Source organism: Pleurodeles waltl, chromosome 9 (genome assembly GCF_031143425.1).
Source record: "Pleurodeles waltl isolate 20211129_DDA chromosome 9, aPleWal1.hap1.20221129, whole genome shotgun sequence".
Classification (NCBI taxonomy): Eukaryota; Metazoa; Chordata; class Amphibia; order Caudata; family Salamandridae; genus Pleurodeles; species Pleurodeles waltl.
In genome coordinates, this window is record NC_090448.1 from 1,184,330,515 (window position 1) to 1,184,356,856 (window position 26,342).

Consider the following 26,342-nt stretch of genomic DNA (forward strand, 5'->3'; position numbering starts at 1 on the left):
AATGCCAGCTGAGGGTGCAAGGAAGCTGCCACCTGTTGGAAGAAGCTTGGAGTTCTGCAAGAAAGAAGAGAGCTAGTAACTTCTCCTTTGGAGGATGGATGTCCCACGTCGTGATGAAGCTTGCAGAGGTGTTCCCACACAGAAAGACCGCAAACAAGCCTTGCTAGCTGCAAGGGTCGGGGAAGAGGTTTTTGGGTGCTGCCGTGGCCCAGGAGGGGCCAGGATGCCGCCACTTGGAGGAGGAGACAGAGGGGGCGTCCAGCAAGTCAGGGAGCCCTCACAGAAGCAGGCAGCACCCGCAGAAGTACCTGAACAGGCACTTGGAAGAAGAGTGAACCGGAGTCCACGTGAAGTCACAAAAGGGAGTCCCACGACGCCGGAGGACAACTCAGAAGCTTGTGCACTGCAGGTCAGTGTCGGGGACCCAGGCTTGGCTGTGCACAAAGGAAATCCTGGAAGAGTGCACAGGAGCCGGAGCAGCTGCAAATCACACGGTACCCAGCAATGCAGTCTAGCGTGGGGAGGCAAGGACTTACCTCCACCAAACTTGGACTGAAGAGTCACTGGACTGTGGGAGTCACTTGGACAGAGTTGCTGAGTTCCAGGGACCACGCTTGTCGTGCTGAGAGGGGACCCAGAGGACCAGTGATGAAGTCTTTCGGTGCCTGCGGTTGCAGGGGGAAGATTCCGTCGACCCACGGGAGATTTCTTCAGAGCACCTGGTGCAGAGAGGAGGCAGGCTACCCCCAGAGCATGCACCACCTGGAAACAGTCGAGAAAGCCGTCAGGATGAAGCAATACAAGGTTGGTAGTAGTCGTCTTGCTACTTTGTTGCGGTTTTGCAGGCGTCCTGAGCAGTCAGCGGTCGATCCTTTGGCAGAAGGTGAAGAGGGAGATGCAGAGGAACTCTGATGAGCTCTTGCATTCGTTATCTGGTGAGATCCCCAAAGCAGGGACCCTAAATAGCCAGAAAAGGAGGTTTGGCTACCTAGGAAGGAGGATTGGCTACCAAGAGAGGTAAGAGCCTATCAGAAGGAGCCTCTGACGTCACCTGCTGGCACTGGCCACTCAGAGCAGTCCAGTGTGCCACAGTCACCTCTGTTTCCAAGATGGCAGAGGTCTGGGACACACTGGAGGAGCTCTGGACACCTCCCCTGGGAGGTGCAGGTCTGGGGAGTGATCACTCCCCTTTCCTTTGTCCAGTTTCGTGTCAGAGCAGGGCTGGGGGATCCCTAAACCGGTGTAGACTGGCTTATGCAGAGATGGGCACCATCTGTGCCCATCAAAGCATTTCCAGAGGCTGGGGGACGCTACTCCTCCCCAGCCTTCACACCTATTTCCAAAGGGAGAGGGTGTTACACCCTCTCTCACAGGAAGTCCTTTGTTCTGCCTTCCTGGGCCAGGGCTGCCTGGGCCCCAGGAGGGCAGAAACGTGTCTGAGGGGTTGGCAGCAGCAGCAGCTGCAGTGGAGACCCCGGAAAGGCAGTTTGGCAGTACCCAGGTTCTGTGCTAGAGACCCGGGGGATCATGGAATTGTCCCCCCAATGCCAGAATGGCATTGGGGTGACAATTCCATGATCTTAGACATGTTACATGGCCATGTTCGGAGTTACCATTGTGACGCTGTACATAGGTAGTGACCTATGTACAGTGCATGCGTGTAATGCTGTCCCCGCACTCACAAAGTCCGGGGAATTTGCCCTGAACGATGTGGGGGCACCTTGGCTAGTGCCAGGGTGCCCACACACTAAGTAACTTTGCACCCAACCTTCACCAGGTGAAGGTTAGACATATAGGTGACTTATAAGTTACTTAAGTGCAGTGGTAAATGGCTGTGAAATAACGTGGACGTTATTTCACGCAGGCTGTAGTGGCAGGCCTGTGTAAGAATTGTCAGAGCTCCCTATGGGTGGCAAAAGAAATGCTGCAGCCCATAGGGATCTCCTGGAACCCCAATACCCTGGGTACCTCAGTACCATATACTAGGGAATCATATGGGTGTACCAGTGTGCCAATGTGAATTGGTAAATTTAGTCACTAGCCTGTTAGTGACACATTTGGAAAGCAGAGAGAGCATAACCACTGAGGTTCTGGTTAGAAGAGCCTCAGTGAGACAGTTAGGCATCACACAGGGAACACATACAGGGCACATACTTATGAGCACTGGGGCCCTGCCTGACAGGGTCCCAGTGACACATAGACTAAAACAACATATATACAGTGAAATATGGGAGTAACATGCCAGGCAAGATGGTACTTTCCTACATTGGGTTCTCCAGTTCATAGAAGACCAATGGGTTCAGTGAGTTCTACAGTGCGTAGAAGTTCACTGGGTTTAGTGGGTTCTACAGTGCATAGAAAATCAGTGGGTTCTACAGCACATAGAAGATCACTGGATATAGTGGGTTCAGCAGTGCATAGAAGATCAGTGAGTTCTACAGTGGGTTCAACAGTGCATAGAAGATCAGTAGGTTCAGTGGGTTCTACAGTGCACAATAGATCAGTTGGTTCTAGAGTGCATAGAAGATCAGTGGGCTCTACAGGACACAGAGGATCAGTGGGTTGAGTGGGTTCTACAGTACATAGAAGATCACTGGGTTTGGTGGGTTCTACGTGCATAGGCAATCAATCGGTTCTGTGGGTTTTACAGCACATTGAAGATCACTGGGTTCAGTGGGTTGTACAGTGCATAAAAAATCAGTGAGTTCTACAGTGCATAGAAGATCAGTGGGTTCTACAGTGCATAGATCATCAGTGGGTTCAGTAGGTTCTAGAGTGCATAGAGGATCAGTGGGTTCTACATTGCATAGAAGATCAGTGGGTTCTATAGTGCAGAGAAGATCGGTGGGTTCTACAGTGCAGAGAAGATCAGTGGGCTCAGGGGGTTCCACTGTGCATAGCAGGTCACTGGTTTCAGTGGGTTCTACAGTGCGTTGTAGTGAGCTCTACAGTGCATAGAAGATCACTGGGTTCAGTGGGCTCTACAGTGCATAGAAGATCACTGGGTTCTACAGCACATAGAAAATCACTGGGTTCAGTGGGTTCTACAGTGCATAAAAGATCAGTATGTTCTTCAGTGGGTTCTACAGTGCATAGAAGATAAGTGGGTTCTACAGTGCATAGATCAGTGGGTTCTACAGGGCTCAAAGGATCAGTGAGTTAAGTTGGTTCTTCAGTGCATAGAAGATCACTGGGTTCGGTGGGTTCTACACGCATAGGCGATTAGTCGGTTCCGTGGGTTCTACAGAGCATAGAAGGTCAGTGGGTTCTACAGCATGTAAAAGATCAGTGGGTTTGGTGGGTTCTACAGTGCATAGCAGACCAGTGGGTTCTACAGTGCACAACCACAATCACATTTCCTCTCATTACGCTGCAGCAACTTTCTGTGGCTTATCATGGCCATGTCTGCATTGAACACTTTTTAACCCTTTAGTATCTGGCACGACCACCTACCATAGGACATCATCTTTCTAGCATGAATTTCGCCTTATTTTTGGGATATTGCTCTCACGATCTTGTGCGTTGAGAAAGTCTTGAGGACGAAACACGTTTCGGCTGCTGTTGTTTGGATTCACCGTGGCTTAGATAAATAATTCCAACTATTCACAGATACGTGTTCAGAACTTTGATGTACTTCACTACGATATGGACTCTATGACTAGTCTGGTGTGTCTTGGTAATTCAGTAATAAAGCTTTTAGTGTTGATTGGACCTTCAGTCGGCACAACTGCACCCGAGGTGGTTGGGTGCTGTACCAATAGGTCACAACTACTTCCCCTACAAAGTATATACACATATAGGAAGTGCGAACCTGAAAGCATAGCCACCTTCCTTCTTATCTAGTGCACAGAAGATCAGTGGGTTGGACAGTGAATAGAAGATCAGCGGGTTCAGTGGGTTCTACAGTGCATAGATGATCAGTGGGTTCTACAGTGCATAGAAGATCAGCGGGTTCAGTGGGTTCTACAGTGCATAGAAGATCAGTGGGTTCTACTGTGCACAGAAGATCAGCGGGTTCAGTGGGTTCTACAGTGCATAGAAGATCAGTGGGTTCTACAGTGCATACCAGATCAGCAGGTTCAGTGGGTTCTACAGTGCATAGAAGATCAGTGGGTTCTACTGTGCACAGAAGATCAGTGGGTTCAGTGGGTTGTATGGTGTGGAGAAGATCAGTGGGTTCTACAGTGCAGAGAACATCAGTGGGCTCAGTGGGTTCTACAGTGCATAGATGATCAGTGGGTTCAACACAAATACAAATAGGACACCAACTGGCACAATGCAAGAAATAGATTCTCTCAAAATGTGGTCCAAAACAATTTCCTGAAAGGAATTATTTTTCACCAGAGCCTGAAGTCTCATTCTGTAGCAATGGATAATTACCTTACAGGCTGGGCACCCATCTCCAGGACCTATCAGTACAAGGTTTGTGTTCGTAGAAGCAGCAACTTTAGGGTAAAATGCCCTGGAGCTGAAGTTGATGTTTCTAGAATTTAAAGTGATTCTACGATCCATTACAATGGACTGGTTGCTGATACAAACAGACATTATGACCACAATATACTGTTTAAGCAAACACGGAGGCAGCAGATTCAGTGTTTTGTCCCAGGATGCTCAAGCAATTTGGCACTGGCTCCTTGCAAGAAATGAATCCATTCCAGCAGTTCATATCCCAGGTATTCAAAATTCACAAGCAGACGTCTTAAGGTGCTATCACCACCTACAAAAAAGGTCAAAACTGAAGATTGTTCTTCACAATATCAGTGAATAAATGTCTGTGTAGAAGGATTAAACAAAATGTTTCCTCCAAGACGACAGCCTTTTTCATTATGGTTACATGATCTTGTTATCTCCAAATTAAAAGCTCCTTCTTTTGAGAAGATCCATAAGGCCTCCATACAGCATCTGACCTGAAAGTGTCTTTTCTAATAGCAATTAAATCTGTGAGAAGGGTCAGCGAACTTAAAGTACTGTCTGCAGTCAAGCCTTACACAGTTCTTCATCACAACAGTGCAGTGTTGAGAATGCATCCAAAGTCTTTGCTCAAAGTAGGTTTCTGATTTTTATATTAACCAAACAACTTCTCTGCCAGTATTCTTTAGTATTTGTTCCATTCCTGGAGACAGATCACCTCCCTGAGTGGATGTTAGAAGAGTTTGGAGATTTTACTCAGAAAGAATTAATGGTGTATGGAAGATTGACTGCTTGACAATCCCTTGCTTTGGCATTACATGAGCCTTTCTTTAAGATTTGCTGGGAAATGTTGACATACGCTTCGAGGTCTAAGCTTGCTATTATCTAAGCTTGCTATTATAGCCTATATTTCTATCAGTGGGAAAACTACCATGCAGAGGGAAATGGTACTAAGTTGGACTCCTAGTTCTGCATCGTAGGAATCCTCACTGAGGTGATAAACAACCCTTACAAGTAATTATCTGTTAATAAAGCATACAATGCCTTCCAAAAGAACTGAAGCTGTGAGGCAAACTGCAGGCGCAGTGCATCCTGGGAGATGGAATTTGCTGGCTCCTTCCGGAACATTGTGTCTGTTTTGACGTAATGTACTCTTAGGTGGTCATTCCAACCTTGGCGGTAAAAGACGCTTACCGCCGTTCAGAAGACCGCCATAACACCGCCGCGGCCGCGGTAAACCGCCACGGTCATTCTGACCCACAACAGGCAAACCTCCAAAATACAGACATCCACAAAAGTCCGCCACACCAAAGGGCAGCGAGAAACTGGCGATGACCAAACCTCCACCGTCACGCCAACAGAAATACGCCCACACTATCACGACACACGAATCCACGCGGCGGTCTTTCAACCGCGGTATTCTATTGGCGGTACACACCGCCGCGCTCAAAATACACACACACTTACAAAATACAACCACATTGGACAATTCAAAATACACACACCTGAGACACATACACACACCACTCCCACACACCCAATTAAATATAAAATACACACCCACATCACCCACAAACCTCCACTCCTAGAGATTCGTGAACACGCACCGAGAAAAGACATCCGAGCACCCAGATGCCCAATTCACTGTCACCCAGCAATATTTGCACGCACTTCACACAACACAACAATACACATCACCACACTTAGCACCACACAATCCACCCTACACATCACCCACACCACCCCATGGCACCGCAAAGACACCCCAGGTTCTCTGATGATGAACTCAGGGTCATGGTGGAGGAAATTGTACGAGTAGAGCCACAGCTGTTCGGGGCACAGGTGCAGCACACCACCATTGCCAGGAAGATGGAGCTATGGAGCAGAATAGTGGACAGGGTCAACGCAGTGGGGCAGCACCCAAGAAATCGGGACGACATCAGGAAGAGGTGGAACGACCTACGGGGGAAGGTGCGTTCCATGGTATCCAGGCACAACATCGCGGTGCAGAAGACTGGCGGCGGACCCCCACCTCCTCCCCCAGAATTTACAACATGGGAGGAGCAAGTCTTGAACATCCTGCATCCTGAGGGCCTCGCAGGAGTAGGCGGAGGAATGGACTTTGGTAAGGCAAATCTTAACTACTTCTTCCCCTCACCCCACCTGCATGCCAACTCATACCCCCACCCTCACCCCCATCACATCCTACTCCTTGCAACTGTCTCACCATCACAACCCACCCATCCCAACACCTAGCCCTGCATGCGTCCACAAAGCATGGACACCCATCACCTAAGCATGCCCACTGCACATACACATACAACCCCCCCCCAACCACCGTCACAACAGCACAACAGCCCCCACAAAGGAATGCCAGCACTGGGGTACACGGGCACCCACCCATTGCACGCTATGACACACACAGAAGCAATAACCATACTTTTATACCCCTGCAGGACCCGAATCGCCACGTCACCGCGCAGGAGGGTCCACAAATGTCCACTCCACCCCCAGAAGAGGCCCACAGTGAGGACAGCAGCTCTGTCTCCCTGGATCTAGATGACCAGCCCGGTCCATCGGGGACCTCGGGACAGTCGGTTCCCCTCACACAGCCACAGGCCACAGTAGACCTTCCCCCCTCTGGGAACACCAGCACAGCACCCACCCAGCGGGCCCATACCTCTGTCCCCAGGACACGTCAATCAGCGGTGTATTCACCACTACAGGGAACCCAGGCTAACCCACTACCCCAACAACAACAGGGACCTGGGGGCAGTGGTAGTGGGCACACGGTCCAGGGGACAGAGGCCCAGGGAAACAGGGGAACTGGGAGGGCTGCTGTGCGACAGGGGGGGGACAGGCCCAGGGAACCCACTCTCCACGAGGCCCTCTCCTCCATCATGGGAGCATACCACCGCTCCCAGGAGACGATGGCGACGGTCCTGGCCAGGTTTCAGGAGATCCAGCTTCTGCAGGAGCAACAGTATATGGGGTTCAGGGAGGAACTAAGAAACATCAGTTCCGCCATGGGTGCCATCGTAGTGGCCCTGAATGAGGTAGTCACGACATTGCGGGACACTGTGGCACCTCAAAGAGCCCCTGACACTAGCATGCACCAAGAACTGCCTACCACCTCCGCCGGCGCTAGTGGACAGGAGGCCCCGACACAAGACCAACAGGCCACCAGAACCCCACCCCCTGCAGAAGGACAACCACCCCGCAAGCGGGCCCTGAGATCCAGGAAGAAGACAGAGTAAGATGTCAAGACCCCCGCCAGCAAAGGATACCGCCCTGATTGTCATCCCACTGTCCCACATTGTCACCCTGTCCAACCTTAAACTGCCCCTGTTCCACTTCCCACAGGCATTTGGACAATGCACCTGTGAAACTGATAGTCTGGACTCTGCCATGGACAATCCTCCACCATCACCCCTCACCGATTTGCAACCACCCATCCAATTTAGAGCACTTGAATAAAAACACTTATTGCACAAAACAATCTGGAGTCTGGCTGTGATTTAGAACAAATGTATTAGACATGACCGTGCCAAAATGTTCATTCACATTGTGATGCTAACAAACCGCTGTCACACAGCTGTAGTCCATGGGGACACAAAGCAGATGTCACGCAGTGGGGCCCACATCTCTGAAAACGGAAGGGAAAGTCACAACACAGTTACCATACACAGGGGGAAAAAGTCAGACAGTACAGAGGTAGGAGTCATTAAGTAAATGTAATATGCCGGTGTCTACTCTTACCTGTGTGTCACTGAAAATACTGCTGTATTACTGTGTTCCTGTTCTCTATGTCGTCCTCTTCGGCTTCCTCCTCTTCACTCTCCACAGGCTCCACAGCTGCTACAACACCACCATCTGGACCATCCTCCTGCTGAAAAGGCACCTGGCGGCGCAAAGCCAGGTTGTGAAGCATATAGCAGGCCACGATGATCTGGCACACCTTTTTTGGTGAGTACATTAGGGATCCACCTGTCATATGGAGGCACCTGAACCTGGCCTTCAGGAGGCCAAAGGTTCGCTCGATCACCCTCCTAGTCCGCCCATGGGCCTCATTGTACCGTTCCTCTGCCCTTGTCCTGGGATTCCTCACTGGGGTCAGTAGCCAGGACAGGTTGGGGTAACCAGAGTCCCCTAATAGCCACACCCGGTGCCTCTGGAGTTGACACATCACATACGGGATGCTGCTATTCCGCAGGATGTAGGCGTCATGCACTGACCCAGGGAACTTGGCATTAACATGGGAGATGTACTGGTCAGCCAAACACACCATCTGTACATTCATGGAATGATAACTCTTCCGGTTCCTGTACACCTGTTCACTCCTGCTGGGGGGGACCAAAGCAACATGTGTCCCATCAATGGCACCTATGATGTTGGGGATATGTCCAAGGGCATAGAAATCACCCTTCACTGTAGGCAAATCCCCCACCTCAGGGAAAACGATGTAGCTCCGCATGTGTTTCAGCAGGGCAGACAACACTCTGGACAACACCTTGGAAAACATAGGCTGGGACATCCCTGATGATATGGCCACTGTTGTTTGAAATGACCCACTTGCTAAGAAATGGAGTACTGACAGCACCTGCACTAGAGGGGGGATCCCTGTGGGTTGGCGGATGGGTGACATCAGGTCTGGCTCCAGCTGGGCACACAGTTCCTGTATAGTGGCTCGGTCAAGCCTGTATGTCAGTATGACATGTCTTTCCTCCATTGTCGACAGGTCTACCAGCGGTCTGTACACGGGAAGATTCCTCCATCTCCTCGCATGTCCCAGCGGACGGTGCCTATGAAGGACAACAGCGAGCACAGAGTCAAGCAACCCACAGGTACGTAACCACAGCTTGCACATAACACGATTCCCAATGCATTGAATGGCTTGTATGAGTGTTGGTGCATGGCCTAGGTATGTGTGACGCAGTTGGTAATTAGGCCATGTGGGCCCTTGAAATGGTGGCTGCCTGACCTGTGAAGTGCGACAGTGGGATGTGAGGTCAATGCGCTGGCGTGGCACTCTGCGGCGGTAGGCGGTCGAAGACCGCGGCGCTAAGCCGCATTGGTTAACATTGAACCCTATGGGTTTCAGGAGCCAATGACGATGTGCGCCGGCGGTTGCGGTACGCACCGCCACGGTACGCACCGCCGCGGGCGTGACCGCCATTTTCTATCTGCTTAATCACTCGATACCTGATCTTCGACAGGAGAGGACCTACACTGCAAGTGCTGCTGTGACCTCGGTCTGGAAGAGACAATGGCTCATGCGACTGGGGAAAGGGCCCCTGCCTTCACTGCGGAGGAGTTGGAGAAACTTGTGGATGGGGTCCTCCCCCAGTATGCGCTACTCTACGTTCCTCCAGACCAACAGGTAAGTACCCTGGGACCATGCTTAGTGGGCAATGGCTGGGTTGAGTGGGGTGGATGAAAGATGGTGGGGAGGGGAGCGATTGAGGCATGCATCAAAAGACAGATGAGAGCATGTGCCACATGGCAAGGGTGGGGATGGGGGGCCACTCACATCGAGCATGCAGAAGGTGATGACAATTTTTCTCTCCCTGTACATGTCACATAGGTCAGCGCCCACCAGAAAGTCGCGATTTGGCGTGCAATCGCCAAGGACGTCCGGACCCTGGGGGTCCACAACAGACGGGGCACCCACTGCCGGAAGAGGTGGGAGGACATCCGACGCTGGAGCAGGAAGACGGTGGAGGCTCAGCTGGAGATGGCCTCCCAACGTAGGAGGGGTGCCAGTCGTCATTTGACCCCCCTGATGTCCCGGATCCTGGCGGTGGCCTACCCCGATTTGGATGGGCGTGTGAGGACATCACAGCAGACACAAGGGGGTGAGTACAAATACATTCTGCTGACTTTGCGCGCAGTGGAGGTGTCTGGGTGGGGGAGGAGGGCTGTGGGTATCCCTAGGCCAGGGCGATTTCTGTAGGCTAGGCCCCTCCGTAAGGCATGGCCCTGTGCCCCCGCCCCCCACCTCTGTAGGGTGCCAAGTACAGGTATCCATGGCCCTGTGTCATCTATGTGTGCAGTTGTCGTCCATAGGCTTGAGGCCATGTCCCACGGATTGCATAGTGGACCCCAAGTGCGCGGCGTAGTGCAGGGGGCTTCTGTGTCTGTCTTGTCCGCCAACGGTAGCGGTAATCCACGCACTCAACATGTCTTTATTTCTCCTCCCCCCCTTTTTTGTGGTCTTCCTGTTCATGTGTGCATTAGCATCATCAGGCGGAGGTGAAGTGGCATCGGAGCACGAGGGAGCTGCATCTCACATGGCCATTGCGGGCCATGCAAACTGACTCGGATTTCACCAGTGAGACGGAGGGCGAGTGGAGCTCCACATCGGGGACTCGTGCTGATGTCAGTGACAGCGACTCGTCCTCTGAAGGGAGCTCCCTTGTGGTGGCGGCAACATCCATGCCCCCCGCAACAACAGGTACAGCCGCCACCCAGCGCACCAGCACCGCCCTCCCAGCAGCCCCTCAGCGTTTGGCCCGTGCCCGCTCCCCCAGGAAGGTGGGCATCTCCTTCGCCCCAGGCACCTCAGGCCCTGCCCCTGTCGCCCCTGCTGCCCTAAGTGAGGAGGTCATTCACCTCCTGAGGACCATCATTGTTGGGCAGTCTACCCTTTTGAATGCCATCCAGGGTGTACAAAAGGAGGTGCACCAGAGTAATGCATACCTGGAGGGCATTCATTCAGGTCAGGCTGCCCATCAGCGATCGTTCAACGCTCTGGCCTCAGCACTGACGGCAGCAATTGTCCCTGTCTCTAGCCTCCCCCCTCCAACTCCCTCCACCCAGACCCAATCCCCTGTACCTCTGCCTATCCCATCCACACCATCAGACCAGCCTGCACACACCTCAACACCCAAGAGCAGCTCATCCAAACACAAGCACCACAGATCCCACAAACACTCACCCAAGCAACACCCAGATGCAGACATGCCAACAGCCACTGCCACCCCTGTGTCCCCCTCCTCCTCGTCTCCCTCCTCCCTCCCTGTGACGTCTCCACTCACACCTGCATGCACCCCAACATCAGCCAGTGCTTCCATCACCACCTCACCCTCCAGTACAGTCCACACTCGTGCAGTCACCACCCCCACTGCCATTTACACGTCCCCTGTGTCCTCTCCCACTGTGTCTGTCACCCCCTCTTCCAAGACACACAAACGCAGGCAGCCACCCACCCAACAGCCATCCACCTCACGACAGCCTACAGAACCAGCACCTTCACCCAATGACAGCACACCTGACTCTCCTACAACCACCTCCTCTACCTCCACTTCCATCTCCACTTCTCCTACCCTTTACCTTGGCCCTAAAAAACTTTTCATGGCTAACCTTGACCTCTTTCCCCCCGATGAGCTCCCCCATCCATCTTCAAAGAGTCCCAAGAGCACCGCAGCCACCACCAGCCCAGCTTCGGGTGTCACTGTTGTGCATGGGTTCTGGAGCCCACCCTTTGCCAGCAGTGACACATCGATCAGCAGCAAGGACACGTCCAGCCCCCCCCCGGCAAGAGGACCCGCAAAAACAAGGGCCGCCGTGCGAGGACCGACAGGGCTGCCCCCAAGGAGCAATGTGCGGCCACTTCACCACCCACACCATCTAGGGGAGGCAAGGGCCCGAGAGCCCCATCAAAGGAGCGGAAGGGCAGCAGGAGCGCGGAGAAGGTGGACCCCACATGCCACATCCCAGCTGGGAAGGAGGACACTAAGGAGGCCAGGAGTCCGTCCCCGAAGGGTCCAGAAATGTCATGGTCCGAGGGCGACTGAGCAGGGAGTCCAGGCCAGGTCTGGCTCCCTTGACCTGCTGGATGAGCACCGCTGAACAGGGCCCGCGGGGCAGAAGAGCACCGCTGAACAGGGCCCGCCGTGGAGAAGAGCACTGCTGAACAGGGCCCGCGGTGAAGAAGAGCACCGCTGAACAGGGCCCGCCGTGGAGAAGAGCACCGCTGAACAGGGCCCGCCGTGAAGAAGAGCACCGCTGAACAGGGCCCGCCGTGGAGAAGAGCACCGCTGAACAGGGCCCGCCGTGGAGAAGAGCACCGCTGAACAGGGCCCGCCGTGGAGAAGAGCACCGCTGAACAGGGCCCGCCGTGGAGAAGAGCACCGCTGAACAGGGCCCGCCGTGGAGAAGAGCACCGCTGAACAGGGCCTGCCGTGGAGAAGAGCACCGCTGAACAGGGCCCGCCGTGGAGAAGAGCACCGCTGAACAGGGCCCGCCGTGGAGAAGAGCACCGCTGAACAGGGCCCGCCGTGAAGATAGGCACCGCTGAACAGGGCCCGCCGTGGAGAAGAGCACCGCTGAACAGGGCCCGCCGTGGAGAAGAGCACCGCTGAACAGGGCCCGCCGTGGAGAAGAGCACCGCTGAACAGGGCCCGCCGTGGAGAAGAGCACCGCTGAACAGGGCCCGCCGTGAAGATAGGCACCGCTGAACAGGGCCCGCCGTGAAGATAGGCACCGCTGAACAGGGCCCCGCCGTGCAGAAGAGCACCGCTGAACAGGGCCCGCCGTGCAGAAGAGCACCGCTGAACAGGGCCCGCCGTGAAGATAGGCACCGCTGAACAGGGCCCGCGGTGCAGAAGAGCACCGCTGAACAGGGCCCCGCCGTCTCAAGCACCGCTTCGCTGGGCCCTTCTTCTCAAGCACCGCTCTGCTGGGCACCGCTGTCTCTCCACCTCTCCGCTGGGCCCTTCCTCTCAAGCACCGCTCCGCTGGGCCCTTCCTCTCAAGCACCGCTCCGCTGGGCCCTTCCTCTCAAGCACCGCTCCGCTGGGCCCTTCATCTCATGCACCGCTCCGCTGGGCACCGCCGTCTCAAGCACCGCTCCGCTGGGCCCTTCTTCTCAAGCACCGCTCTGCTGGGCACCGCTGTCTCTCCACCTCTCTGCTGGGCCCTTCCTCTCAAGCACCGCTCCGCTGGGCCCTTCTTCTCAAGCACCGCTCCGCTGGGCCCTTCTTCTCAAGCACCGCTCCGCTGGGCACCGCTGTCTCTCCACCTCTCCGCTGGGCCCTTCCTCTCAAGCACCGCTCCGCTGGGCCCTTCCTCTCAAGCACCGCTCCGCTGGGCCCTTCTTCTCAAGCACCGCTCCGCTGGGCCCTTCCTCTCAAGCACCGCTCCGCTGGGCCCTTCTTCTCAAGCACCGCTCCGCTGGGCCCTTCCTCTCAAGCACCGCTCCGCTGGGCACCGCCGTCTCAAGCACCGCTCCGCTGGGCCATTCCTCTCAAGCACCGCTCCGCTGGGCCCTTCCTCTCAAGCACCGCTCCGCTGGGCACCGCCATCTCAAGCACCGCTCCGCTGGGCACCGCCGTCTCAAGCACCGTTTATGGTTCACTGTGCCCACCATGCCTCCTCCTTGACCAGTGGAGACTGTCATCCACCTGATGGACTGTGGCTTTGCACTCCCCAGGATGGTCCAGTGGGCAGCCCACCCACTGTAGAGACATTGAGAGACTGTGGCTTGGCACTCCCCAGGATGGTCCAGTGGGCAGCCCACCCACTGTAGAGACATTGAGAGACTGTGGCTTTGCACTCCCCAGGATGGTCTAGTGGGCAGCCCACCCACTGTAGAGACATTGAGAGACTGTGGCTTTGCACTCCCCAGGATGGTCCAGTGGGCAGCCCACCCACTGTAGAGACATTGAGAGACTGTGGCTTTGTACTCCCCAGGATGGTCCAGTGGGCATGGTGGCTCCTCGTGGATCTGGCGTCGTGGACTCATGTGGCTGTGGTGCCCCCCCCTTCCCTTCCCCCTGAGGTGCCTGTAGTTTTTACATCTGATGCCCCTGCAGTGTTCTCTCCAAAGGACTCAGGTCTCCTGTGTGGGCTTTGCCCTTGTTTCTCAAAACTTTGACCCACGGACATGATGAATTCGTAGGATGTGCAGGACTTGTTACTTCAGTTATACACTGATGTGTATGTCATTAGTTTTCTTGTGAATATCTTTCATGGTTGTACGATAATTTTCAGGAGCTTTTTGGTACATAAATATTTATTCCAAATTTGATTATGTCCTAGCATTTTTCTGGGGTGTTTGGGTGGTGTCACTGTGACTTGTTGCTCTGCATTGGTGTGTACATAGTTGGGGGGGGGGTCGCATATGTGTGTGCCCGTAACCTTTCGTCCTCCCCCCTCCCGTGTGTCGTAGGTGCAGTACTCACCGTTGTCGTCTGCGGCGGACTTCGTACTCGTGGTAGATGAGAAGGTAGACGAGAGCAGGTAGGATGTTTAATTCGGGTTCCATGCTGTCCTCCTTCCTCCTGGAGTGCGTAGTGGTGAGCGTTTTCCCGTCCTTAGTCTGTTTCCGCCGTGTTTTTATCGGCGGTGCTCCCGCCCCGGAAAAGGTGGCGGATTGGTGAGTTGTGATAGTGTGGGCGGTACATTGTCTGCCGCCTGGCTGTTGGCGGTGACCGCCGCGCTGTTTGTTTGTACCGCCGTGGCGGTCGGAGTGTTAAAGTGGCTGTCTGTGTTGGCGGTTCCCGCCAGGGTCACAATCCCATATTTTTTACCGCCAGACTGTTGGCGGGTTGGCCGCCGCTTTAACACCGACCGCCAGGGTTAGAATCACCCCCTAAGTTTCTTGTTTGATTATACCAAAATGGTACAAAAGCTATGCAAATCCTTTGACGAAGTAAAAAGGAAAACCAGAGCACTGAAAATGGACTACATCCTCCTTTTCAGACCCTGTGTGAACATAATGCATAATTAGAAAATATTATTTTTAATATTCCAGAATCACCCTGGCATTGAGTGGAAAAGCATAAAGAACTGACAAGATCAAATGACCATATAGTCAAACTTGACAGAGTACGCAGAAAAGGGTACAGATTGCACCAACCAATAAATGGTGAAGAACCAACTAGCACCCTAGATGATGGGCCTCCATAAATGGAACTGTCTTTGGGTCGGCTGATTAATCGCAGGTTTTCTGGCATAGTTACGCTGCCTGGAGTGCCACATTCACATTTTCTGCGTTTATAGTATATGCCTAACACCTGTTAGGGTTTTTGGGGCTCTAGTTGTATAGCACAGTTTAATCTTCATGGGGATTTGGTGTGAACAACAGATCCCTCCTACACAAGGAAGGCAGACAGTTGGGAGTGTGTCATAAGGAAGAGTGAGGTTTGGGAAAATAAGGGGTTTATCTAGTTTGCAGTTATTTTTATAGCTATCATGTTCTATTAGATAAAAGTCACCACAGGGTGGATTGGGAAAATATGCATGTGAACACTAAAGCAGGGCATAGTTGCCCTCTCAGTGGCAAAGTCTACAGACAAAATGAGTGGAATGGTTTCTTACCTGTAATTCTAATTTTCCTTCCAGGGAATATCAATTGAAACCATAAGCACTGAATAGTCCCGCCCACATGCAGGATTCCACAGAACATCTTACAAACATATGAATCTCTGTAACTCATCTTTGCCTTTTTCCAGGAAGACCATATATTTTTATTAAATATTTTTTTTAAACAGGCTATATTGGCTAATTTAAATTATTTACTGAAAACATGTGTAAAATATGTAAATGTCACCAGAAACTAATGGCCATGGAAAAAGCTTTTGCATGAATGCGTTTTAAATGAAATCAACGGACATAAACAAGGACAATGTAGCCATAAAGGCTATGGCCATGCCAGGCTGAAAACAAACTGTGGCTTAAAAGGCTCCAAACCCTCCAGTATCTCATCATGCCCTGGGGGTGGAACTTACTACAACTCTTTTTTGTGACAGAGCCGTAGGGTACTATTACAGAGAAGATATTAACCATCTTTATCCCATCCACCGGGAAGGAGGGTCTGTTGTTTATGAATTCGACGTAGAGTGCCCTGATGGAAAACTAGGATTAGATGTAGGACACGATTCCATTAATAATTATAGCAACCTCCCCCCCCAAAAAACACAGTGGAAGGAAAAAAGACAGATCAATCTAAACCACACAAAACAATTTCTCAAGGAAGCCAGCCCTACTTGGGCATGTGTTTTAGAATCTGAGTTGAAACAAGAGTGTCTCATAAAGATGTGAACACCTTCAGTGGGAACCTTTACCAATAAGACAGCCGTAACCGCTTTTCCTCTAGTAAAGTGGGCCTTCTGCTTTTTGCCTTTAGGTAGCATAACAGGATGCAAGATATTAATTCACCTGGACAGTGATTTCTTGTAAGTAGCCAGACCTGTGTGCAAAGGACTATAATGTATAAATAATGGTCTGGATTTCCTTATATGTTTAGCCTTATCAAGACAGAAGTTAAGAACTCTACTAACAGCAAGTGTGGAGAAAGGGCTCTCTCCTCCAGAGAAGAGCAGCACTGAAAGACAGATAGTATTATAATTGTCTGATTCACATGGAATTCTGAAATACCCGAAAGAAGAAGATATTTCAGATGTGTCTTATTGACCACATTTTTCTTATGGGTCACTGTATAAGGCTCATGGGAACACAGTGCCTATATCTTGCTGAACCTACATGCATATGTTATAGCCACAAGGAAAACGGCTTTCCACAAAAAGTATTGTAAGGAAACCGTGTAACTACATTCAAATAATAAATACTTTAGCCTTGACAGAACAGTGTTCAACTTCCATGGCAGAAAAGAACTCCATGCCTGGGGAAAATGTTTAATGACCCCTAGGAAATCCTTAAATACTGGGATCTTGAAATTAATTAGGTTTGCGAAGGACATTTCTTGCACACAGTATTGACTGTCAAGTGGGCTCTGATCAAGAGTATTGTAAGCTTGACCTAGCCAAATGCAGAAGGTATCACTATAGAGCTTCTTCTGTTGTTGTGAGAACACTAGAAGTAGAATCTCTTTCAAAAATGGGTTCACATTCTTCATTATTAATGTTTAGACAAATGTGCATAAACAAATAAAAACAAGCAACCCCAAGGTTATAATAGAAATAAAAATAACCCATACACCATCCTCCCCCCCAATCCTAACAAAGCACATCCTGCACTCTGGACCCCACAAAACACCCAAAAAGGATATCAGGGCACACACAGAAAACCATATTTCCAACATCAGAGGCGCCTTCCAAATCAAATCAAATCAAATCATTAGCATTTATAAAGCGCGCTACTCACCCGTGCGGGTCTCAAGGCGCTAGGGACAAAGGGGGTGGTTATCGCTGCTCGAACAGCCAGGTCTTTAGAAGTCTCCGGAAAGCGGAGTGGTCCTGGGTGGTCCTGAGGCTGGTGGGGAGGGAGTTCCACAAGGCCGGACATGGCAGTTTATACAATGCATAGGTCTAAAACACTTCTAGCCCAAGCTTGTTTTTAAAAATGTTGCTAGTACACAAGCAACATCTAAAAACGTCATGTTCAGCAGTAATGCAAGCGCCTTATTAGGACGACTAATATTGTATTTTAGGAAAAGCAGTTTTAAAATATGACAGCAAGTACTATGAAAATGCAATCTACTGAAAAGTCAACATTAAAATCTGAATTCCGCAAGCCACAGGAACAATTATTATTCACATCGTAAAGTGCATTAAGCTCCTCATACTTAACAATCTAACGTTTAAGGATACCTGAAATTTTAGTAACAACATACGGAGTTGGGGATTTGGAAAGGCGGATAAATAGGGGTAAATCCGGTGGTTATCCCAGGACCCCAGCACATAGGTAGCTGAAGGTTTTCTTGCAACATAGCCTAGGTCAGCCAACTTATATTCTTTCCTACAAGCACCTTTCAACTCCCCGTTCAACAAGTGGGATGTATAATCTGGCCCACGACCTTGCAGAAGATCCGTCCTGCACAGCAGCCTCTTCTGAGGTCACTCTGGCAGGTAAATAAGGTATGAATAAGGTATGTAAACTACCACTGTTGGGCAATTCATGCTTTTGAGTAGGTAGGTTTGATGTTGACTGCTGGTATTGACTGCTGGTATATGGGTAATCAGTAGAAAAGTGTAAATACATTTCTGGGCCAGTTGAACCTTTCATTCCTGGTTGGTGAAATCTCAAACTGACATCTGTGCACTTTTTGTTTTATGTGTTTACATACACATCTAGTTGAGGGGAACCATGTAGGAGGCTGGCCTGGCTTGTAGTGGGTACCAAGGTGTACTTACACTCTGTACCAGGTCCAGTTATCCCTTATTAGTGTAGAAGAGGTGTTTCTAGCAGCTTAGGCTGATAGAAGGTAGCTATAGCAGAGCAGCTTAGGCTGAACTAGGAGACATGCAAAGCTCCTACTATACCACTGGTGTCATATGCACAATATCATAAGAAAACACAATACACAGATATACTAAAAATAAAGGTACTTTATTTTTATGACAATATGCCAAAAGGATCTCAGTGAGTACCCTCAGTATGAGGATGCCAAATATACACAAGTTATATGTACACAATACCAAAAATATGCAGTAATAGCAAAAGGAAGTAATGCAAGCAGTGTAAAGTTACAGTAGATTGCAATGGGAGCACATAGGTATAGGGGCAACACAAACCATATACTCCAAAAGTGGAATGCAAACCACGAATGGACCCCAAACCTATGTGAGCTTGTAGAGGGTCACTGGGACTGTAAGAAAACAGTGAGGGTTAGAAAACTAGCCCACCCCAAGACCCTGTAAGGTAGGTGTAAAGTGCACCTACAACCCCCAGAGAGCACAGAAGTCGTGATAGGGGGATTCTGCAAGGAAAACCAACACCAGCAAAGCAACAACAGTGGATTTCCAGACCTGAGTACCTGTGAAACAAGGGGACCAAGTCCAAGAGTCGCGACAGTGTCGAGAGTGGGCAGATGCCCAGGAAATGCCAGCTGAGGGTGCAAGGAAGCTGCCACCGGATGGGAGAAGCTTGGTGTTCTGCAAGAACGAAGAGGTCTAGGAACTTCTCCTTTGGAGGATGGATGTCCCACGTTGTGAAGAAGCTTGCAGAGGTGTTCCCACGCAGAAAGACCGCAAACAAGCCTTGCTAGCTGCAAGGGTTGCAGTTAGGGTTTTTGGATGCTGCTGTGGCCCAGGAGGGACCAGGATGTCGCCACATGGATGAGGAGACAGAGGGGGCGCCCAGCAACGTAGGGAGCCCTCACAAAAGCAGGCAGCACCCACAGAAGTACCTGAACAGGCACTTAGAGGAAATGTGAACCAGAGTCCACCCGAAGTCACAAAAGGGAGTCCCACGACGCCGGAGGACAACTCAGAAGGTTGTGCACTGCAGGTTAGAGTGTCCGGGACCCAGGCTTGGCTGTGCACAAAGGAAATCCTGGAAGAGTGCACAGGAGCCGGAGCAGCTGCAAATCACGCGGTACCCAGCAATGCAGTCTAGCGTGGGGAGGCAAGGACTTGCCTCCAGCAAACTTCGACTGAAGAGTCACTGGACTGTGGGAGTCACTTGGACAGAGTTGCTGAGTTCCAGGGACCACGCTCGTCATGCTGAGAGGGGACCCAGAGGACCGGTGATGCAGTCTTTTCTTGCCTGCGGTCGCAGGGGGAAGATTCCGTTGACCCACAGGAGATTTCTTCAGAGCTCCCGGTGCAGACAGGAGGCAGGCTACCCCCAGAACATGCACCACCTGGAAACAGTCGAGAAAGCCGGCAGGATGAAGCGATACAAGGTTGCTAGTAGTCGTCTTGCTACTTTGTTACGGTTTTGCAGGCGTCCTGAGCAGTCAGCCGTCGATCCTTTGGCAGAAGGTGAAAAGGGAGATGCAGAGGAACTCTGGTGAGCTCTTGCATTCGTTATCTGAAGAATTCCCCAAAGCAGAGACCCTAAATAGCCAGAAAAGGAGGTTTGGCAACCTAGGAAGGAGGATTGGCTACCAAGAGAGGTAAGAGCCTATCAGAAGGAGCCTCTGACGTCACCTGCTGGCACTGGCCACTCAGAGCAGTCCAGTGTGCCACAGAAACCTCTGTTTCCAAGATGGCAGAGGTGTTCCCACGCAGAAAGACCGCAAACAAGCCTTGCTACCTGCAGTCGCGGTCGCAGCAGCAGCAGTGAAACCCCGGGAAAGGCAGTTTGGCAGTACCCAGGTCTGTGCTAGAGACTCTGGGGATCATGGAATTGTCTCCCCAATGCCAGAATGGCATTGGGGTGACAATTCCATGATCTTAGACATGTTACATGGCCATGTTCGGAGTTACCATTGTGACGCTATACATAGGTAGTGACCTATGTATAGTGCACGTGTGAAATGGTGTCCCCGCACTCAGAAAGTCTGGGGAATTTGCCCTGAACAATGTGGGGTCACCTTGGCTAGTGCCAGGGTGCCCACACACTAAGTAACTTTGCACCCAACCTTCACCAGGTGAAGGTTAGACATATAGGTTACTTATAAGTTACTTAAGTGCAGTGGTAAATGGCTGTGAAATAACGTGGACGTTATTTCACTCAGGCTGCAGTGGCAGGCCTGTGTAAGAATTGTCAGAGCTCCCTATGGGTGGCAAAAGAAATGCTGCATCCCATAGGGATCTCCTGGAACCCCAATACCCTGGGTACCTCAGTACCATGTACTAGGGAATTATAAGTGTGTTCCAGTATGCCAATGTGAATTGGTGATATTGGTCACTAGCCTGTTAGTGACAATTCGGAAAGCAAAGAGAGCATAACCACCGAGGTTCTGGATAGCAGAGCCTCAGTGAGACAGTTAGTCACTACACAGGGAACACATACAGGGCACACTTATGAGCACTGGGGCCCTGGCTGGCAGGGTCCCAGTGACACATACAACTAAAACAACATATATACAGTGAAATATGGGGGTAACATGCCAGGCAAGATGGTACTTTCCTACAAACCACAATTGCAGAATGTGTTGTGAAGGACTGTACTATTTATGACCCACTCATGGTTCTCCTGGAATATCCTGCTCAGACAGTCTCTATGAGAATTTTGGATCTCCAGAAGGTGGACTACGGTGGCTCTCAGGTTCCTCTCAATCAACTACTTCCAAAAGGGTTGAGCCTCGTGGGAGGGCTCTGTATTTTGTTCTGCCCTGATTGTTCAGAAAATACTGTTATCAAGCTGTCCACCTTCTGGTGAATTGTCTTTTATATCACCGAATTGGATGCAATGGCACTGTGTAATGGCTGCTGATAAGGGAGCACATAGTTTCTTAGCCCATCTGATGAGAACCTCCTGGAAGGTGTTAATATACTCACCTGGAGAGATTCTAGTTGGAGGCGAATCTGTCAAGTTTGGTGAGTAACTTCTAGACCTAGATGACAAAGAGCATGAATCTGTCCTGAAAGCTGGCATGAAGTTTTAGGGCTAGGTGACGTTCCCTCAGCTGCAATAGGTTGTTATGATATAGCAGTTCGTTTAGAGACCAAAACTCTTGATTCTGCATGTGATCATCTCACCATAAAGAGGGGCATCAGCTACAATCATATCACCTGGGGCATGTTGATATAAGTTCCTCCTGCAAAGAAGGTGTTTCCGGCTGCACTACCAAATAAGAGACAAAGCTACATGAGGAGTTACAGTGACTCTATCCTTCCATTTGCCTGATAGCTGGCACCAAGGGTCTTCTAACTGTTGTAACTGTTTCCGACAAGTGTTTGGTGCCAGGTAATGCAAATGCCATCAATCACAGGAGAGACGAAACATGTCTCTGTGTCAGAGCGGTAGTTCTTAGAGGATTACATCCCTTCTAATGGATAAATAACAGCCTGTCTTCCAAATCATACACGTTTGCACTTAAGGTAGCCCAAACCACTCCCAGATAATGTAACAACTGTCCCAGCATTGACTTTTCTTATTGATAAGCAGTGCCACTCCACTGAGGATTGAAAATGTGAGCAGGAAATGCTGGTGAGCCGCTGAAATATTATGGACTTAACCAGACAATAATCTGGATGTGAATATACAAGGAGCCTTTGTTTTCTGAGGACGGCTGTGATCGTGGTCATGCTCTTTGAGAAGACACTTAGGGGCATATTTATAAGCCAGTGCCACATTAGCGTCACTGGAGCGTCACTGGAGCGTTGGCACATTAGTGCCACATTAGCGTCATTTTTTTAATGCCAATTTGGCCCAACACGCCCAAAATCCTAGTGCTACATTTACAAAGTGATGCAATGCATGTATTGCGCCACTTTGTGACCCTTTGTGCTACATTATGCCTGCGCCAGGCATAATGAATGCAAATGGGGCGTTCCCCCGTTAGGGCGGGCCGAAAAAATGGTGCAAGGGAATCTAAGAGATTTCCTTGCATCATTTTGTAGGGCACTTTAACGCCTGCTCAGAGCAGGTGTTAAGATGGGGCTTTCATTATTTGCAATGGCCCCTATGTACTCTGCAGGAGTAGCACCAATATTTTGGCACTACTCCTGCAGAGTACATCAATAGCGTCATGAAAAATGACGCTATTGCCCCCTACCCTGTGCCATGGTGCGCCATATTTTAAATATGCCGCACACAAGGTGGCGGTGGGGGGGTGCTAAGGGGCGCAGGGAAAGTGGCACTGCACTCGGTGCAGCTGCACTTTCCATATATCTGCCCCTGAGGGGCATATTTATGAGCCCCTAGCGCCACCTTGCGCCACATTAGCGTCATTATTTTTTATCTTAAAGCGGCCCAACAAGGCTGAAATATTGCCATATTCACAGAGAGGCGTGATGCATGCATTGTGCCACTCTGTAGCCCTTTGCACTACATTATGCCTGCGCCAGGCATAATGTATGCAAAGGGGGCGTTCCCCTGTTAGGGGGGCCAAAAAAATGGCCCAAGAAAATCTACGAGATCTGCTCAGAGCAGGCGTTAGAAGGGGGCTTCTGTTATTTAGAATGAGGCCCTATGCACTCTGCAGGAGTAGCTCCAACAATTTGGCGCTACTCCTGCAGAGTACATCAATAGCATCAGATTGAATGACGCTATTGCCCCCTACCCTGCGCCATGGTGCGCCGTATTTAGATACAGCGCACACATGGTGCCGGTAGGGGTGCGATAAGGGATGCAGGGAATGTGACGCTGCACTCAGTGCAGTGCCACTTACCATAAATCTGCCCCTTAATGCCTCCTTGAGAGTGAATGGAAGGGCCTTGTACTGGAAACGATTGCCACAAACCTCAGAAAATTGAGGTGTTTCTTTTGAAATGCAAGTTCAGTTCCGGGGGAACTATGGAGTATGGCTACTCCCCATGAATAGATTATGGTGGGTAAATTTGATGGAGTGCCAGAATCCTGATTTTTTTCTTTCTATATTCATTTGTCCGTTAATTTTAAATCCAGAATGGTTTTGAAGTAGTTCTTGGGGCCTTTCTTTTCCCCCAGAATGTAGTGGCAATAAATTCCCAATCTTCTCTGTGGTTTTGTTCTGCAAAATGCTGTTGACATCTTGGTGAAGTTTCTCCAGATGTTGTGAGGATGACTTCTTTGGTAGTGTCACTGTAGAAGAATGTTTGAACTTGAGACAACACCCATTTCAAAAAATATCCAGAACCCATTTGTCATTCGGGATAGATTTCCATTTTCTATTAATTTGAGATGCTGTCCCCCACAGGGGTAGATAACAGAAGAGAGAGAAGTCACTTCTTGGTCCCTGCAGGAGGTTTACCCACAGCTGAGTGATTAACTCCTTTGCAAGTAGACTGGTGCCTCTGCTGTTGGAAAGGTCTCTGGCGCTGATGCGAGTGTCCTTGAGGCCACTGTGGGTAGTTGCAGATCAAAATGCCTGTATCAATTGTTTTCATTTTTCATTTTTCCAGGCCTAAAGCCTTGAGAGTTCATTCTGGCCATTTCGTCAACAGTATGACTGCAGAATAAGGTGTTTCCTGAGAAAGGTAATTTCACAATTCTTTTTTAGGCTTCTTTTAGAGGCCTGTAAGCTTTAACCATCAAGAAATCCTTGATGCAAGGTCATGACAGAACTTGTGTACATCCAGGACGGACGTTTTTGCAGAAGCACTGATCCCCTGTTTTCACACCATCATGCTCTCATTTCTTCCATGACTTTCAAGACTTCTTCTTGCCTTTATCTAGGCAGGTCATTAGCAACTTGTTCTCTAGGCAGGTCGTTAGCAAATCGTTGGAGCAAATTCCATAACGACCTGACATAGTAGATCAGTGGCACTTGTAGTCTTCATAATGGTAGCAATTGTGTCACACATCTTCCTCCCTACAGAATCGAGTTTCCTGCTCTCCTTATCTGGTTAGATAGTGGACGAAGGAGCAGTGGCATGATATTTATTTGCCAGCTAAACAGTGAGGTAGAGGATCTATCTGAGAAAATAATACATCCTGCTTTGATGTTTGTATTTGTTCCCAGTCTGGAAGGGGCCGCTTTCGCTGAGGTACGTGTTGAAAATAGCTCCACTGCAGGTTCCAAGAGCTGCGGAACAAAAGGAAATCGAGATCTGATGGACAACTTCTAGTGAAGAGTCTCAAATATACCCAAAGTTGATCTTGCCAGAGCTTGCAAGGAAATTCTTAGTTTATCAGCCTTTCTGATAGAAACCTCCTGGAAGGTGGTACTGTAGTCAACAGTTGAGATTTTATCTGGAGACAAATGCGTCAAGATTGGGCAGTCCCTTCTGGACCTAGATGATGATGGAGAGCATGATGAAAGCAAGCATGATCTAGACCAATGTCTGTGTCCAGCAGAAGGCCTGAAAGAGGAGATATGTTTGGACAATCTGGAATTATGTGAACAATGTTCAGCTCATCATCTTGTTCCCAATCAATAGGAAGATCTAGAATGAGGTGATGGTGTTTTTAGATCTCGTTGGTGGAACGTCAACAGTTGCAATGGTGGTCTTAAAGGTGACTGAATTCTGGTGGACATCTGGATGGAGATGTTGTAGGAAAGTACCATCTTACCTGGCATGTTACCCCCATATTTCACTCTATATATGTTGTTTTAGTTGTATGTGTCACTGGGACCCTGCCAGCCAGGGCCCCAGTGCTCATAAGTGTGCCCTGTATGTGTTACCTGTGTTATGACTAACTGTCTCACTGAGGCTCTGCTAATCAGAACCTCAGTGGTTATGCTCTCTCATTTCTTTCCAAATTGTCACTAACAGGCTAGTGACCAATTTTACCAATTTACATTGGCATACTGGAACACCCTTATAATTCCCTAGTATATGGTACTGAGGTACCCAAGGTATTGGGGTTCCAGGAGATCCCTATGGGCTGCAGCAGTTCTTTTGCCACCCATAGGGAGCTCTGACAGTTCTTACACAGGCCTGCCACTGCAGCCTGAGTGAAATAACGTCCACGTTATTTCACAGCCATTTTACACTGCACTTAAGTAACTTATAAGTCACCTATATGTCTAACCTTTACCTGGTAAAGGTTGGGTGCTAAGTTACTTAGTGTGTGGGCACCCTGGCACTAGCCAAGGTGCCCCCACATTGTTCAGGGCCAATTCCCCCGACTTTGTGAGTGCGGGGACACCATTACACGCGTGCACTACATATAGGTCACTACCTATGTGTAGCTTCACAATGGTCACTCCGAATATGGCCATGGAACATGTCTAAGATCATGGAATTGCCCCACCAATGCCATCCTGGTATTGGGGAGACCATCCCATGATTCCCCGGGTCTCTAGCACAGACCCGGGTACTGCCAAACTGCCTTTCCCTGGGTTTCACTGCAGCTGCTGCTGCTGCCAACCCCTCAGACAGGTTTCTGCCCTCCTGGGGTCCAGCCAGGCTTGGCCCAGGAAGGCAGAACAAAGGACTTCCTCAGAGAGAGGGTGTTACACCCTCTACATTTGGAATAAGGTGTCAGGGCTGGGGAGGAGTAGCCTCCCCCAGCCTCTGGAAATGCTTTGATGGGCACAGATGGTGCCCATCTCTGCATAAGCCAGTCTACACCGGTTCAGGGATCCCCCAGCCCTGCTCTGGCGCGAAACTGGACAAAGGAAAGGGGAGTGACCACTCCCCTGACCTGCACCTCCCCTGGGAGGTGCCCAGAGCTCCTCCAGTGTGCTCCAGACCTCTGCCATCTTGGAA